Below are 18,544 nucleotides of genomic sequence, written 5' to 3'. Positions count from 1 at the left end.
CTAGAATACGATGCGTTAGATAGTCAATTATTTTCCTTACGACATACAACCTAGTTACACATAGGATATAGGAACCACTTGCATTAGCTTAGGGCTAAAACTTGGATTTAGTTAAGGCATATAGGGTGTCCTAAAATCCACAATTCACTTGAATTTAAATAAGCGTTAAAGAAGCTTTAAATAACTAGTCTGGTCTTTTAGGTCGAGTCAAGGATAGAGGTCTAGATGTCTTAGGCATCATAGTTTAGAATATGCGCGAAGAACTACGTTGCTTTGATTCTTGTGGAGGCGGGGATACGTAGGCGGCTTTGGACGAATACCAGACCATCCAAAGAATCAGACGAAATCGTTTAGAGTCTTAGTGTTCATTGTGTTGTGTCGTGTGTGGTATCGAGTCATGTTGTATGTTTTTGTTGTGTTTTTCTTACTTTTCTGTATAGACCTTATACCTTTAGCTGTAGCATGCATGTGTTTGCCCACCACAACTTAGACACCCTTTAGGCATGACACTCATAACTTAGCTATGCTTAGGTGACACTTCTTTTATTTATTTTGTATGTGCTTATTATCCCCGGGTCATGCATGTTTAGGTAGAAGTTTTTCCCGGGATATTTGTTCCCATTTCACCTGATTTTTGCCCAAAACTCTTCAAAGGTAATAAATAAATGACATAAGAGACCAAGTGCTCGCACTCGGACAGATTGAGATGCTCTTCGGACCTTCCTCATCCGTAATCAGGCACGGACCCATATATGTTTCTGGTTATAAATAGTACAGAGGATTTGTTTTTGGATTCCATGGCCTATCCATGGATGGCGACTCTGAGTTATTTTAGGTACGTCTTGGTTTCGAGCCCTGGCTCCGGATCAAGAGGTATCTCTTTCATTTATCGTCACTCGTGCTGTGCTATGAGGGTGGCACCTGTTTTGAGAGTTCTTTGGTAGAGCTCTCTTTCATGTGGATGATCCAAAGGACCGACGGGGGACTCGTTCTCTCGCCGCCTCCTCAGGATCGGGGTCCATAGTCATGTGTTGCGCATGGGTCTAGTTAGATCATTTAGTGCTTTATTGTGATACAGTGACACCATTATTTTTTATCTGAGTTGCAACGATGGTTTGATGATTCTTGCTATTGTTATTTTTATCTTTCAACTACAGTGTATACATAAAGTTTCCATGAAAGATAAACTTTGTCCATGAGGACAAAATAAAGTTGGACCAGAATGGGCATTGGTTAGCCTATTCATAAATGAATATACTAAATAAAGTGTTCAATAAAGCGAATCGGTAGCATTGTGATACATGGAAGGGAATGCTCACTTAGGGTAATACAGCCATGATTCATGCACTTGAGATTCTTTATATGAACTAAGGTAAACTCTTTGGATGAAGCAACATTATTGACTTCTTTATTGGGAGGGAAGGGCTTCTTGAAGTCTCCTTTTGCTTGAACAGTCCTGGCAAGAATTCCCTCGTTCATAGCATCTTCAATCTGGGTCCCAGCATTGATGAAGAGATCAAAAGTAGGGCAATACTGCATGTCATGTGTTGAAGCATTGAGGGGAGGAGGTTATTTAGCATGATTTTGCACTGTTCCTTCTCGGTAGGGCGGTCCATCATTAAGGCTGGCAACTTTCTCCACCTTTTCACAAAAGTGATAAATGTTTCCTTAGGCTCCTGCTTAGTTGCTTCCAGATCCCGGATAGTCACCTCAGACCCATCATCGTATGAAAAGTGCTTAATGAACTGCTCGGTGATCTCATGCCAGGTCTTAACCTTCATCTTATCTAAACGCAGATACCATTTACGTGCAACATCTGTTAGCGAGATAGGAAAGAGATGGGCCATCTGCTTTGAATTCAAACCTTGGGACTTTGATCGTATGATGAACATTTGCACATGAGCAGTAGGAGAACCAGTACCATTGTACTTGTCAAAATCTGGAATTTGGAAATTCGGTGGTAGACAGACATGAGGGAACAATGTAAGATCATCTGGGTTGAAAGTGCTTGATTCTCGACTCTTGATCCCGGCTCTTGATCCCTTTGACTTCTTGAAGTAGCAACTCAAATTTCTCAGCAAGGGACTTGTCTTCTGGGGTAGGGACTTGAGTGCGATTTTTCTCACCATATTGTTCTTGATCTTCGATGGTCAGAGGAGATAGATTGGGTTGAGGGTGGACCTCAGATGTGGTTGTTATAGACTTTCCTTTTGTTGTGGGAGTACCAAATTTATCCTTTCATTGGTCTTTCATGATCTTATTCTCTTCAAGAAGTAAGCTCATCTGACGGGTGAGTTCGATCAGCAATTCCTCAACACGAGGAGGCTGAAGGTTTTCAGTAGGTTCATACATTGAGACGAGAGTGAGAGAAAATGGGGGTGAAATTCTCACGAGACGAGCGGAAACTCGGGTCCAAGTTACTTTTGGATGATCAATGGTGAATATAAGAACTCCTGACAAAGAAAACATTGGAAGTTTAGACACAATAGTATTCCTCACTAAAAACATGCATCGGCTAGAATGACTAATTTTACACACACATTTGAGGCTGATAAATTTTTCATTGAAAAAAGATGGTCTTATTTATTTGAACATTGAAAGAATGTGACCAACAGATTGGTGAGACATGATCCTCAAAGGGGATGCCCCTTGAAGGGAATGGCATTTTAGGGGTTTTAAGGATGCACTCGAAGAAGATGCCCCTAGTTTAAGGGGAGATGAAATCTTGAGCCAGAGTTATGAGATGAGTCCTTGAAATGGAACCCTGGTCTAAAGGATATCAACCCACGATCAATGAATCGATGATCAATGAGAGATGGGATTTTCTAGATCTAAGAGCAATGAGATTATTATCCCAACCTCAAAGGCATTTTCTTTTTGAGCTTTACTTGGAGGGCGCAATTCCTAACCCTTAATCTAGCAGAACCAAGTGGTTTGATTCGTGACTTTGTTCGTGTTCCCAAGACCGATCGTAGCCATTGGAAGATGGACTATAGCCTAATCTCGACACAGAGGGGTAGGATATCCTAATTTAGGCTCACACACGTGATGTACGCATGTTCGTGCTATATGCATGTGGGGTAAACTAGGGGTAAGGCCAAGAGTTCCCTTAGCGCGAATCCGTGTTCGATATACTCTACCGGTGTCCAGAGTAGCAGTACATGAACCAACAGATCCATTTACGCACCATAAAGGTACTAGGCTAAGGGTGGAATGCTTCTCTAACACAAAGGCACCGGGTCATGACCTCCCAGTCAACCATGCTAGATAACACTCCGGGTTCCTAAATAGGACGTGTGTGAATGTGATATGTAAGGGTGTAGATGCAAGTGATGTAAGTGTGTGCAATTTGGGAATTCGCATCTAATGCCCTCAAGTCCTTTAAATTTTTTTTTTGAAGGTTCGGGAGATGGCTTATTGTTCTCACTTTTTGCTTTCATTCAAGTAAGCACACAACATCTTTTGGTTCATTTTTCTTATTTTTTGAATCTTTTTGTTTTTTTTCTTCACATTTATCCCCTTTAATTATGACTTAGATAACTAAAGCTTTTAAAAGTTAAAAAGTTAGGTAATCAATCCCCAGCAGAGTCGCCAGTCTGTAGATCCCGTCCCGGAGGGTGTGGCCCACGAGAGTGTATTTTTATGATGATGATAGCGCCTTTGTCAATTGGATTTGAATACGGTTGCTTTTTCCATAAATTTAGGATAAAGGTCCTAACTTACCAAAAGAAGCAATTGACCAGAGTCGCCACCTAGATTAGGGATCTAGGACCCATGATTAACTCTGTTAATTTGGTCTACGTTTTGAGTTCTGGGTAAGTTACCTGGTTACGAGGTCGGAAAGTGTATCGCACGAAGTGTACAGCACCGACCTTGCCTAACTTTTAAAAGCTTTAATTATTTAGGTTTAACAAAGGGGGTGAATGTGAATTTATTAACCAAAATGCATTCTAATTTTTTTAGCCGTTCACAATTTAGACTCATGCGGGCCAGGAGTGCATCCTACATGCAACTACATGCCTATGTGCCTATATGATTGTTTTGAGATTGATGAGATTTGACTTGAGTCGAATTTGATTAATTGATTTGAGGTGGAGTGACCTACGCTATATGAACCTAGATCTAATGCAATGACCCTAAGTTGCATTTTTAGTATTTTTGTGAAGTTTGGGCTCTAAAAGTTCTTTTGTGAAACCTAAAGTGAAATATCTAAGTACCTAAGGTATTTATGTTCTTGGAATTTAAGATTTTGGAGTAGTGATTTTCAAATGATGTGAGTTCTTAGGTTCTTTTAGATTTTCGATTTCTTTTAGCGTTTCAACAGCACAAATAACTAAGCATACAAACAGTTATTCTAACAGAAACAAATAACCTAGCATGCGAATTCTAAGCATAACAAGCAAGCAACATATTATTTCTAGCATAGGATGAGAACAATTATCAAACAAAGAAATCTAAACATGCAAATACTCATGCGACTAGAATATAAAAAGAAACATCTAGCATGCAAAAAGGTTTAGGGAAAAGGAAAGGGTGAAAAGGGGAATGAAAAATATGAGGAAGGGTGTAGGGGAACGAGAAGGATGGAGAATGGTGCGACTGAACTTGGGAGTGCCAAGTTGCCTACGTACCCCATGGTGGGGATCAAGCCACACGTAGTTCCATTGACGGATTTGGATTTGAATTTGAAACTTGGGTTTTGGATCAAAAACTTCGATTGAGATCATGGAATTGGGGATTTGGATTTTTGAGTCAAGAATAGGCTTTAAGGAATTGGATTTAGGAATCTAAAGATGGATTCATGAGATTCGACCAACCTAATGCAACGTGATTAAGGATAAGGGTGCGACTTAGTTAGGGATTGGGTCTTGGGGTGAGATTCGGTTCGGGTTGGGGATAGGTGCATGACTCGGGTGAGTCATGGGGTGTGAGTTGGTTTTTGGTTAGAAGAAGGGTGAGTGCAACTCGGTTTGGGTTGGAAGTGAACTTAGTCATCTTTGTTATGGACTATCTTAGGTATTGGTGCATGCTAGCGTTAGGCACGGACGCATTTGAGATAGGCAAAATCTAAGGCATTGGTGTGCACTGAGTGCAAACCAGCGTGGGCATTAGTGTGCACCATCCTTGGCACTGGTGCGCATTGAGTGCACACCAGGAGAGGCACTGGTGGGCACCACTCTGGGCACTGGTGCGCACTAGTTGCGCACCGGATATGCACTGGTGGGCACCACTCTGGGTACTGCTGCGCACTGGGATAGGCACTGGTGGGCACCACCCTGGGTGCTGATAGGCACTTGTAGGTACTTTTTAGGCATGGGTTGGAGCACGAATTAGGCACTAATCTAGGCTCGGTTGGGCCCTTGCTAGGCACTAGTGTAGGATAAGGTTGGCGTGAGTTGGGCACTAATCTAGGCAAAGGCCGGGCAGGGTAAGTTAACTCGAATGTTGGAGGTGGGTCTGTGGGGTTGGGGTGACTCGGTTGGGCTGCAAGAGTGTAACATAATCTCGGTGTAGAGGGGTCACTCAGTTGGGGTAAAGTATGAAGCTTCAAGTGGGAATGTGACTCGGGTTGGGTTAAAGAAGAGGTAACTCAGTTATGAAGGGTTGATTGGGCGGGTCAACTTGGTTGAAGGGCTGCAACTTGATTGGACAGAGGGTTGAGTCACTTAAGTGTGACTCGATTGGGTTTAAGGGTTGGGTTTTTGATTGAAATGGGTTTTGGTTCTGTTGGATAAAAAAATAATTGGAGATGGGATCGGGTATGTGCTGTATGGATGGGAATGTGAATGTGAAGTCCAATGGGGTAACCGAATGGGTTCTTGGGATGATGGATTAGATGAATGCTTTTCTATGTAGACTAAGGGTATGATAGCTATGAGATGTGATATGGAGTGAATTACATGGATGGGGGATGAGGTATATTATAGTCTGTTGGGGATGGAATCATGTGAATGGGCATGGCACATGGTTAGCGGCTATGGGCATTGTAACAAGGGTAGTGACTTTGTGTTAATAAGCATATGAGATGTGAGAGGATGGTATATGGGGTCTGATGCGTGTAGAATGGGGTGAGATGTGATGATGTAATGGATGGGGAAGGGATTGGGTTTTTAGCTAACTGAGTGGACTATTAAGGCTTCGGGTCAGGGCCGAGTACGCCATGGGTTCGGATCAAGGCCGAGTTGGCCGTGGGTTTGGGTTTTGGTGTGGATTTTTGAGGTTGCGTGCGGGTTTGGGGTACATGTTTTGAGTGCGGATCAGGGATACGGCTTAGGGGTGCGGTTAGATTGGGTTTGAGTTGGACCAGGTTGGGGCTGAACCAATTGGGTTGTGTTGAATCGGGTGGGTTGGGTTGAACTGGGTTGACTCGGATTGGGTCCGGGTTGGACTGGGTGGGTTGGGTCGGAACCGGGTTGACTCGGATTGGGTCCGGGTTGGACCAGGTCAATGCGAATTGGGTCTAGGTTGGACACGGCTGACTCGGATTGGGTCCGGGCGTTAGTTTAGGCAAGGTTGGGTTGCTGTTTGGGCGTGGGTTTAGGTTGTGGGGTTCCGGTTTGTGGGGCCGATGCGGAGTCGGGGTCGGGTTGCGGGTTTGGGTTTGTGGGGCTGATGCGGAGTTGGGGTCAGGTTGCGGGTTTGGGTTTGTGGGGCTGATGCGGAGTTGGGGTCGGGTTGCGGGTTTGGGTTTGTGGGGCTGATGCGGAGTCGGGGTCGGGTTGCGGGTTTGGGTTTGTGGGGCTGATGCGGAGTCGGGGTCGGGTTGCAGGTTTGGGTTTGGGTTTGAGGGGCTGATGCGGGGTCGGGTTTACTCCGGTTGGGTTCGGTCCGGGTCGGACCGATTTGGACTCAATCGGGACTTAGCACGGGATTTACATGTGCACGTCACATGGCGATTCGTATGATGAAATGGGCACTTCTCGTGCATGCACAACACTTTTAATTTGCACATCACAGATAGGTGGTTTGATTATTTTTGTGTATTAATGTGCAAAGCTTGTATACGTATTGAAGGAATGCACACATTACACATTAGATGCAGCCAAGTCCGGATGAGATGATGTATGGCTGTGATGGGAAGATGACATGGGTATCCTTAACGTGGTGGGGCTTATATTTGGTTATGGCTAACTGATTGGGATTGAAACCCATATGGATTTAGGTGTGGGTGGATGGATACAGTGCATATAGAGAAATCGATGTGGCTTTTTGCCAATATGTATACGCACAGTGCATGGGTTAAGCTATCCATGATGGGTTTAGACATTCATTCTTAGGAACAATTACCAATGGGGGACAAAAATTAGGCAGAATTATCAACAGGGGGACAAAAATTAGGCGGAATTATCAACAGGACCCATGCTTTTAAGAAATTATCAACGAGGGACAAAAGAGGTCTTGTCATTAAAACCTAGACGAAAATGCCCTTTTCTTAACCAACACGTTTTGCTTTTCCACTTTTCCCTCTTCTCTTCTTTTCCTCTTTTTTTAACTTCTTCATTTTCAACTTTGTTTTTTTTTACCTTACCAGTCATCTTCTTCATCATTTAGCCACCATTAAAGGCGGGAAAGCTCGAAAACTTGAAACGGGAGTTCATTCCCATCTATCTCTCTATATCTAGGTTTTATTTTTAATTTGTTTTAGGATTTTGCATTTATCATTCTCCCTTTCAATGGAGGATGAGGAAGATGAATCGTAGGGTAGAAAGAAAAAATGGTGAAAATGAACGAGTGAAACAAAAAAAGGAAGTAAAAACGTGTTCATAAGGGACTAGATAAGCTCATTCGGAATTCGATAACCCTATTTTGATACTGGATAGCCCCAACCCCAGAGACTTGAAAACCCCCTTCCAAAACTTCAGTACCCTCGGCCAATTTTAAGGGACTTGATAAGCTCATTCGTAAATTGGAAACCCCATCTTTGATATTAGATAACCCCAATCCCAAATACTTGAAAACCCCCTACCAAAACTCTAGTACCCACGACCAACTTTCAGGGACTTGATAAGCCCATTCAGAAATTGGTAACCCCATTTTGATACTTGATAACCCCAATCCCAGAGACTTGAAAACCCCCTTCCAAAACTCCAGCACCCTCAGCCAATTTTTAAGGACTTGATAAGCCCATTCGAAAATTGGTAACCCCATTTTTGATACTAGATAACCCCAATCCCAAAGACTTGAAAACCCCCTTCCAAAACTCCAGTACCCTTGGCCAATTCTCAGGGACTTGATGGCCCCATTTGGAAATTGGTAACCTCATTTTTTATACTAGATAACCCCAATCCTAGAGACTTGAAAACCCCCTTTCAAAACTTCAGTACCCTCAACCAATTTTCAAGGACTTGATAAGCCCATTCGGAAATTGGTAACCCCATTTTTGATACTAGATAACCCCAATCCCAAAGACTTGAAAACCCCCTTCCAAAACTCCAGTACCCTTGGCCAATTTTCAGGGACTTGATCACCCCATTTGGAAATTGGTAACCCCATTTTTTATACTAGATAACCCCAATCCTAGAGACTTGAAAACCCCCTTCCAAAACTCTAGTCCCCTCAACCAATTTTCAAGGAATTGATAAGCCCATTCGGAAACTGGTAACCCCATTTTTGATACTAGATAACCCCAATCCCAGAGACTTGAAAACCCCCTTCCAAAAGTCCAGTACCCTTGGCCAATTTTCAGGGACTTGATCACCCCATTTGGAAATTGGTAACCCCATTTTTTATACTAGATAACCCCAATCCTAGAGACTTGAAAACCCCCTTCCAAAACTCCAGTACTCTTGGCCAATTTTCAAGCACTTGATAACCCCATTCAAAAATTGGTAACCCCACTTTTGAGAATTACTAACCCCCTTCCAGAGAGTTGATAAACCCCTTCTGCTACAAAACCCCCTGCCTGTAGCAACTCTTCTAATGGCATTACAATTCTGCTCATGATAGAAACAACAAAAGAAATGGATGTTGTTTTCATTAAATGTGCTTCATGTATTCCATCCCAATTTGTGTATTACAAAAAAAAATAAAAAAATAAAAGTAAACCAAAAAATGTGTAGCCATCCATTCATGTATTACATGAACTCTTTCTTATACAACCACTTGTTTTCCAAAAAAGTGAGTGAAGCCATCCATGCATTATCTTCAGAACTCACCCTAAAAAAAAAAGCTTAAACCCTAAACAAGATAAATCAGAAACAAAGGAATGAAAATTAGTACAAAACCCTAAAAAAGAAAAGAAAAGAAAAGAAAAACATAAATACAAAGAGATAGATGGTAAGAACTCAACATTCAAGTTTTCAAGATTTGCCAACAACAATGGTGGCTGAACAAGGAGGAAGATGACTGGTAGGAAAAATAAATGAAGAGGGAAGAAGGAAAAACCAAGGTCAAAACGTGTTGGAAATGCCAAAGGGCATTTTCGTCCAACTTTTACTGACAAGACCTCTTTTGTCCCCCATTGATAATTTTTGAAAAGCATGGGTCCTGTTGATAATTTTGCCTAATGTTTGTCCCCCATTGGTAATTGGTCCTCGTTCTTACGTACGCATATGCGAACAGTGCATGGTTCGGCCATCATAGATTCGGTCACTACACATTCACATGCACAACATATATCCTTTAACCGATGGGGCTACAATCATGGACTTAGGATTTTAGGCATGGGTTTGTGGGTTTAGGATAGATAGATTGGGGTTGAAGTTTGGAAAGAGAAAATATAGAAGAAAATCAAAAGAGGAGAGTAGGGGATGATGACAAAACATTCTTAAATTAAACATGCAATTCATTTTTTTTTATCTTTGATCAATTTTTGGAAAACTTCCAATCCTAGAATTGAGAGAACTTTTAAGAAAATTTGTTGGATCGGAAATCAACCAAGATTGGTCAACGATATATATATTTTGAAATTCAAGATTTTCCAAACTTGGACAAACAAGCTTGTAAATTTCAAAAATCTAAAGAGAAAATTGCATATTTTAACAATGAAATTCAAAAATATTGAATGGCCTACCTCTCTTGATGAAGATCCCCTTTAGTTTGAATTCCTTTAACGATGATTCCATGAAGACGACGACTTGTTGATGAAGATGATGACTCTTTTGGCGGGCTAAAGGTTTGGGTTGCGGAGGGTTTATAGTGAGGCCAAATTAGCTAAGTGGCTATGGAGAGAGAGAGAGAGAGAGAGAGAGAGAGAGAGAGAGAGAGAGAGAGAGAGAGAGAGAGAGGTTTTTTTTCCTTGTGTGGGCTCTTGGAGTATTGAATTATGTTGGGATGGAGCAATGGAGGGGTATTTATAGGGGAATGGGTGAGCTAGGTTGCCTTCTTAGGAGCCTAAAGGTGTAAGGTGGAGATTGAGTGATGGAGAAAGGAAGGAAAAAGGATGGCCAAGATCGAATTTTTCTAGAATATTCTCCCTCTTCTTTGGCATCTTCCATTTTAGCCATGGCTATGTTCAAAATGGCAAGCACTTATGTGGCCAGGATCAAGCACTAAAGATTTAGGAACAATTCAAGGTCCAGGATGATGCCACTTGTCTTTGGAATCTTTGTGGATTTGGAAGCAAATTTCAAGACAAGGGAAATGTCCAAATTGGTTGCCTTTGTTGAGAATGGCAACAGCTTGGATTGCTGAGATTAACTGCAATCTCCATTGATCGAAAGAACGAGCGAGATGGGGTCTCCAAATATCCTGAAATCTTTGCAAAGATATGGACTAAGATTGGGTGGTTGAGATCAATTGCAATCCTTAGGGGATCAAAAGAATGGATGAGATGATGCCTTCAAATCTCCTAGAATCTTTGTGAAAGATTTTCCGAATATTTTGAATGTGAAAATCGAAAAATGTGGTTTTCAAGAGATTTTGAAGTCCGATTTCGATAATTCTTTCGCCGTTGGAATCATTGATTATTCCTCTATCTTTTAAGCCCAATATTACCACAGAAATATCAATTTTGAAATTTTTGACCAGTGAGGGCCCCCGATCTCCGCCTGTAGATCATTTTTTCAAAGATTGAGCAAATCAGCGATCTAAACGAACCAATCGATTCGATCAACTTTGGGTCAACGGTTAAAACCATTAAATCATGATATTGAAATGATTGAGATATCAAAAAGTTCTGTTATCAATGATTTAATGGGATGATTTCGACGGATCTCGCTTATCCCGCCTTGATCCGTGACTTTTCACTAGTTTTTTGCTTGGTTAAGTAACCCAATGTTTAATCCGGATTTGAGATTAACCTTGATTGATATTATTTTGACTAAATGATCACAAATCCTTGGTAAAGAAAGACACCCAGGTCAAGATCTGCCCTCAAACTGAAGATTTACGGAAATCGGGTTCCAGAATGGAATAAGGGCCCGAGTTGTGAAGTAACCCAAGCTTATTTTGTCCCGATTGATGATTCGTAAAGTCAGATCGAGATATTAATATCCTAAAAGATATAAATCCATGATAGAGGGACTCTTACATGGATTTAACACTCTAAAGTCACCAATCAGGGCATTTTTCTAATTTTTCGGATCTAATCATCTTACCAAGTATATCTCTTTATCATTTTAGTTTTCAGGGAATGTGAGGATGCATATTTTACCAGTGAAATTCCACGGATCAATATATTATGTTATTGTTGGTTAAAGTGTAGTAAAATGAGGGTGTTTACAGTTAGAAACACTATTTAACACTCTCATGCATTGTTTTAATAATAATAAACCACTATTTAGCACTCCGAACCACTATTTGAACAATAAGAACCACTATTTAGCACTACGAACCTCTATTTTGGCTTTGAGAAGAGGTTGAAGAAGGTAAAAAGGTAGCAATAATGAGAACAAGGTAAAGGTGAGTGTTGGAAAATGTGCAAAGGCATGATTGGATGGGTAACTTTAGCAAGAGGGAAATGGGGTATTTTTGTCCTGAATTGGGCAAAGTTTTCTCCCTCCTCCCTTCGTTGGTAATGTAAAAAACAGCCCCCCATTTTTGACAATTTCAGACAAAAAGTACGTTTTTCTAGTCATTTTCCCTATTTTTTAATGGTGTGTCGGATTTCGGCCGAAATTTCAGTTTCGGTGAGGACCGAATTCGAAATTTTAAACCATGATGATAACATGTCCTAGCTCGCCAATGCAGAAAATCAAGCTTTCAAGCCCAGGGATGCACCCATGAATTTATAGAGAGGAGTTTTTACTGATAAGCTTTTGCCCACACGGGCACAGAGTATATCAAAGTACCCAAGGGAAAGGAGGGAATGATCCTAACCATCCAATAGACGTACATCATTCATGGATGCTTACTTTGCCTCATATCATGAACCTCTCCAATAAGGGTAGAAACTGTACTCAAAGACCCTAGGAATCCAAACTGAACGCCAGCCACAATGAATTGCATCTTAATACCTGTTTCTCTTTTGAATCAAACGTAATAAAACATTATGATGCTGTTGGCAAAAAGTTTTAATTAGTCTAATTATGGAAGAAAAATAATTTTCATTATCTGTCCGTTACAGGAAGGGTAAGTAGGAGGGGGTAAACCATTTTAGGGTGGGCCACTTCAAAAAGAAGTACTCACTCTACAGTGGTTTGCCTTTGGTTTGCCTTCAAAATGATTTCCACTGTTCCAATGTACAGAGGACACTACGGGGCATCTGATTTCCGTTTCATAGAGATACTTATGTCTTGTGATTGTCATCCATGGATTCCATCTGATTCACTACTGGAATCTAATTCCCAAACTCTCATATCCATCGAGCATCCCCTTCCCTTGAAATTCCCTCCATCAAAATACCTATGAAAAATCATATTGGTGTCTCCCCGTTCGGTATGGAAAAGGAATAATGGATAGGAAGCACACTATGCTCAACTATGGATTCTCTAGAAAGAAAGATTATATAATTAGTTTGCGATTGATTTCACTATCACTGAACAAGACCAACAATCTCAAATAGTCTTATGAACACTAACTAAGCAAGATTAGTATTACAGTTGAAATAAAGAAATAGGAAGAAAAGGACTTGGAACAAAACCCCATTAACTTGAGCAGTCTATCAGTTGTCTCTGAACTTCAAACCTCTAAAAGTATAGAGGCTCTATCTTCCACACACTTATTGCTGCAGATTGACTTTTATCTTTTAAATGTTCTAGAATGTACATCCAAAAAACCAACCTCGAATGGATTATCATCTCAAGATTTTGTCCATCATTTATACTTAAACATATGTAGTGCAAACAAGGAGCAATACTAGATGAGACTAAAAGTCCCCTTGATGCTCCTTGTTGCGGCAAAAAATTGGAGGTCTGCTGATGTGGCTTTGGAAGGGCTGTTGTGGACCTGCGAGAGGTAGCGAACTGCAAGACAACCTACCTGGAGTCGGTGCTCCAGGGAGGTCCTACAATGCTTAAGTCGGTGACTGCAACTACAACAGATAAGGAAAGTAAATCTATGAATAGTAAATTTTGGGATCTATGCCCCTACCTTTGAGCCTTAGAAGGCTATTTATAGTTGATTGCTAAGCATTAGATTACCCAAGTACGCTTAGACAGGTGTCAGTCTGTGATTCGGTGGGGGAGTAGCCTAGAAGCTTCCTTTTAGGGCATAATTACATGATTATCCCTCTGCCACATGGAACCCTGTGATTGGGTGTTCATTTTGTTCCCCATCACTCCTCATCTTCTGTGACCAGTTAGGATCCAAATTCATCACATCTAGCTACTAGTACAAATTTATCATAGTGTATCTTCAAATAGGTTTGTACCTATGCAATTATTACCATCCTTCTGATGAGATGCATTCATCTATATCATAGAGCTATTTGGACCTCCTGGATCATTCATGCCTAATTATGGTCAACATCTTTCTGGTGAAATGCATATGCATATATGATTCTTTTAATTTGTCTCCGTGGACAACTATGTTACCTACATATGGAAAAAATGAAGCATACTGTCGTATTGTTTCAAAAAGAATGACTTGTTTTAGTAAATGAGAGTAGCTTCAGGTGCGAGTTTCCTCTAACTTCTGCTGTAAAAGCTTAAGCCCAATCTTGAAAAAACACTTCAAAATTGCTACACCACACTTGTTGTAAGTGATACTTCAGTTTTCAACTGTAAAAGTCACACACTGTAAACCCAAGGGAACAACCCATTGATGTTTTGATGATCAACAAAATCAAATTGATGGTAGTTTGCTAATGGCTTCTCTAGTGTTGTGATTTAGACATGAGTTATCAAAGCCAACACTTGAAGCAAGAAGAAGAAGGGCACAACTTGGAGACAGTCAAACATTGGTGGTCTTCCTACAATCCTTGAAGTTCATTGAAGAATGAAGGAAACCACAAGCACAAGAGCAAGATAGAAGACTCTCCCAAGTCAAAGAACATCTATGCAAATGCCTAGAAGATGAGAGATCAAGAAGACTCAAGGTTTCTTTATCTTTTAGAATGTATTAGAGTACTCTTGGCATTAAGTAATTTGCATGAAGTCATGTTTTCAAAACCTTTTCATAAGCATTTGGACAAACTCAAAAACGTATTTGAAAAAATAGGACAAAAGCCTAAAGACAATGACATAAAGCCCTAAGGTTTTAATATGTAAAACCAAGTTTTTTAAATAGGGCTGGTCAGCCGAGGTACCCCGGTCGACTGCGGGAAGGATGCTGAAAATCTAGCACCTACCCAACAATAGAGGGCCGATCGACCGAGGCACCTCGGTCGACCGCAGATGGGCTCTTAGAAATTCTGGAGCCATCCAGAAAGGTTACGGCGGTCGACTGCCATAGGCTCGGCCTACGGCGAATAGATTTTTGGACAAAAAATAAAAAGTCCAGAAAACTCACGGCGGGCGACAACGACACCTCGGTCGACCGTGTCGGTTTAGAAATTCAAAATAAAAAAGTACCGCGACACCTCGGTCGAACGCGCTTGTCTGAAAAAATAGTCATTGGGCTCAAGCGACTTGTTGATTCTTGTCCAGTTAATTACGGTTTTGCCCCCAAACGGTAACATTACTACTTGGGCTATAAATACCCTATCATTGACCTTCAAAAGGATATTTTGATACATCATTTATTGAAACCAAGAGCTTGAGCATTCAAAAGGATTTCTTCCTCTTCCTCTTGAGCATTTAAACTTGTGTATTTACTTCTTGTCAAGAGGCACTCCATAACGCTTTTACTTGTAATCATTTGGAGTGAGTGGTAAGCAACTTATTGTTTGTATTTGTCTTAAAGAGGCTTGAGAGATCTTCATTTCTTTTTTTCTTCTTGTACTTGCAAAGATGAGTCATACCCGTTGAGGCAGTTTGAGAAGAGGGTCGACATCCTTGCAGGCGGTTTTGCGAAGAGGTTTTGCTCCCTTGGAGGCAACATTTATTGTAAAGCCTGGAGATTCTGCATGTAGAGTCTCAATATAGTGAAGGATTCCCCAAGGATAGACCAAGTACTTGGGTAGTGGAGTAGGTCCGTTTGTGACCGAACCACTATAAATCGTTGTGTGGTCTCCTTACTCTTCATCCTCCTTCTCTTGGTTATTGTTAATCTCTTTGTTAGCTTTATAATATTAGTTGAACAAGGGTTAGGGTAGACTAGGATTAATCTCACACTCCCTTGTAATTTATGTAAAAAATTAAATTACCCAATTCACCCCCCCTCTTGGGTTCCCCTTTCGGATTTCACACACAAAATACCAGTCCCAACCCTGCGGTTCTTTTCATCATGGAACAAACTACGAAGTTCTTACATGCCCACCTCTTCCGGGGAATCTAGGCTAGACTTTGGAGTGAATAGTTGTTCAAGGACTTGTGCTTTTCCATGAGCTGAAGGAGGCGAGGATGGAACACCCAATGGAGAAGAATCATCTAGATCATCAATTTCAAGAGAAACCGTCTGAAGAGTTGACTGAGCTTTTGAGGAAGAGCTCTGTGTTTTCATCCTGGAAGAAGTTGCAGGAAGAGGGAGAATCTCCTGAGAAATGACATGTTTCTGTTAAACAGTGATCAGAATAATAAAATAATAGAAGTACGCCAAGAATGATAGAATATGCTTGATAAGATTACCTGTTTCTTCGGAGAAGCAATAGTCTCGGTCTTTTCCTTTGTACCGCCTTCTTTTTATTCTTAGTCTCATCAGAAGAAGTTGGATTGGAATCGCCATGTTCAGTTCGACTTATGAGAGTACTATCACCTCAGATGACCCGTCAGGGAAACACAAGTCATGGAAGAAAGGAGTGATGGAGTAAAAAAGAGGGGACAATTTGACTAAGATCTTACCTAATCATTCTTTAGAGAGAGGATTGACAGCTTCAGAATCTAGTTCGCATTCATCAGAAAAAGTTTCCACATCGGGGACGACTGTGAGATGTTATGGAAAGACGGTCAGAAATGGATCAGAATACCTTTTCCACCAGGAGTTGAAGGAGTCGGTCGACTCGGGATGAATGAGGAATAGACAAGGATCAAAGGCCGATCTTAACTCTTCGTAAATGGAGGAAATTGGTATTGTTTCGGCTAAAGACCAAAAAGCTCTCTGGTCAAAGAGAATAGGACTGGCAGAATTAATGAATGGATAAGGGATGGACTGTGTCAAGCCAAATTGGCGATCAGCAACTGGGGAGAGTATACTTCTGCCCCATAGTTATCCATGCCATTAGCATCTAAAGAGAGACCAAAATGAAGATCATGAGGGATCAGGTAAGCGGCCCAAATGTCAGTCAATAACTTCTGATCTAAGGGTGCAGAAAAGGTGGCTGACTCTTGAAACCATGATGGACCCAAAGTGGTGGAGAACATGGGAACAAAATTTACTGGGGTATTCAAATAAAAACAAAAGAGCAGACAATCCTAAATATGAGAGACTTCTTCTTGGCCAAAGTACACTAGAAACCAATGGTAAGATGATCTTTATTGCTTATAGGAGGGTGCCGAATCTCTGGGAAATATGCATAAAGCCATAATTGGAGAACCCAAAGAGGACCACCAGAAGATCTTCCCTTCGAGCTAACGAAGTCAAGATATCCTCGATAAAGGGCTGCGAGAAATGTGGAACCTAGGGCAAGCTTCCGGCCTTGAAATAAAACCACTGCCAGTTTCAAACTGCCTTTAAAAATTTTGTAAGATTTTGAACAGAACAAAAATTGGCATACCAAAAGTACGAGAAAGGCTAGATATTCTTGGTCGGTCACCACTTCGCTTGACTTCCGGTACAAAGATTCATAAGCACCATAGACCGATCCTTTGCCAACCACTAATCAGTGAAGGTCTCCGATGATATTTTAAACGACGAAATATTCTTCCCCAAAAGAAGGAAGCCCGGTTAAATCCGTGGTGCCAAGAAGTGTTGGACTCATGGGACCTACTCTAAAATGAAAAGAATTAGTGGTAGAACACCAAAAATGAAGAACGGGAGACAATACAGAACGAGTAGTGCGAGTACAAAACTTTGTTAAATGAATGGCATGGTAAATACCAATTTCTTTCATGGAATCCCCTTTTTCCTTATAATTTGGTCTACTTAATGTCTCCAAGAAGGGTTAGTTGATGGCCAAGACCTCATACGTGATCTTAGACGAGCAGATTTGGGGGCTTGGAAGTGGAATTCCACTTTATCATTTTGAGGAAAAGGAAAGCCGACATACATGAGAGAAGAATCTAGGCAATGAGGACCCAAGATGAAAGAACCTGCATCGGGTTGGCGTAAATACTTGGGCCGTACAGAGAGCTGCATTTGATTGTTTGAAAACTCGTCAGTATCTGAAGTCTGGCAGAAGGATCTGAAGGGGAAGAATCATTGTTGAAGCTTACTTGAGAAGGCGTGGCCTTTTTTGGTTTTGATGAAGAAGAAAATGCCATGACTCGAGGAGAAGAGGAAACGAAAAAAGAAAAACAAGAAAAGAAATCTTGAAGGCAGTGAAAAGGCGACGTGAAAGTTCAATTTACATGGAGTAAATAAAGGATATGATTACCACCGTTTTTTCTGCTCTCCAAGTTTATCCCACGGAACCCGGAAAGAAACCTCGAGTCCCAAGTGAACACGTGTTCCTAAATGTGCTTCTAATGAGTAGAAACGAAGAGACGTCAATTCAAAGGAATTAAAATACTGGTCACACTCAAGATACATTCCATCGGTCTTCATTCGTCGACTACCCATTTTGGATTCTATCGGTCATAAATGGCCGGATTAATAATTGACCGTCTACATTGATCGGGTAAATAGAAATATGTGGCACTTAATAGATGTAAAGGGAAACATGCGTAAACCAAAATGGTATAAGTGGGCAGTTGTTGAGATATACATTAAAGCACGTGTACCCTAAAAGTGACAATCGGTGAAATGGGATTGAATCAGTGTGATACTATCGATTTAGATGACTCAAGGACATGACATGTTTGTTGCCGGTCATGGGAAGGTGGAAGATAACCACCCGTACTATGGAGGATGCGAAAATAAGGTGATCCATCATGGGTAGTTATCAAAATATTTTCCTCCAAGAAGAACGTGGGATAATGAGGAGCGGTTACCCAAATAAAACTATATAACGAGGCAACTGTCTCCAAGG

Source organism: Tasmannia lanceolata, unplaced genomic scaffold (genome assembly GCF_043159265.1).
Source record: "Tasmannia lanceolata isolate RefF3 unplaced genomic scaffold, GAP_Taslan_0.1 ptg000002l, whole genome shotgun sequence".
In the NCBI taxonomy this organism is placed as follows: domain Eukaryota; kingdom Viridiplantae; phylum Streptophyta; class Magnoliopsida; order Canellales; family Winteraceae; genus Tasmannia; species Tasmannia lanceolata.
This window is presented reverse-complemented; position numbering follows the sequence as displayed.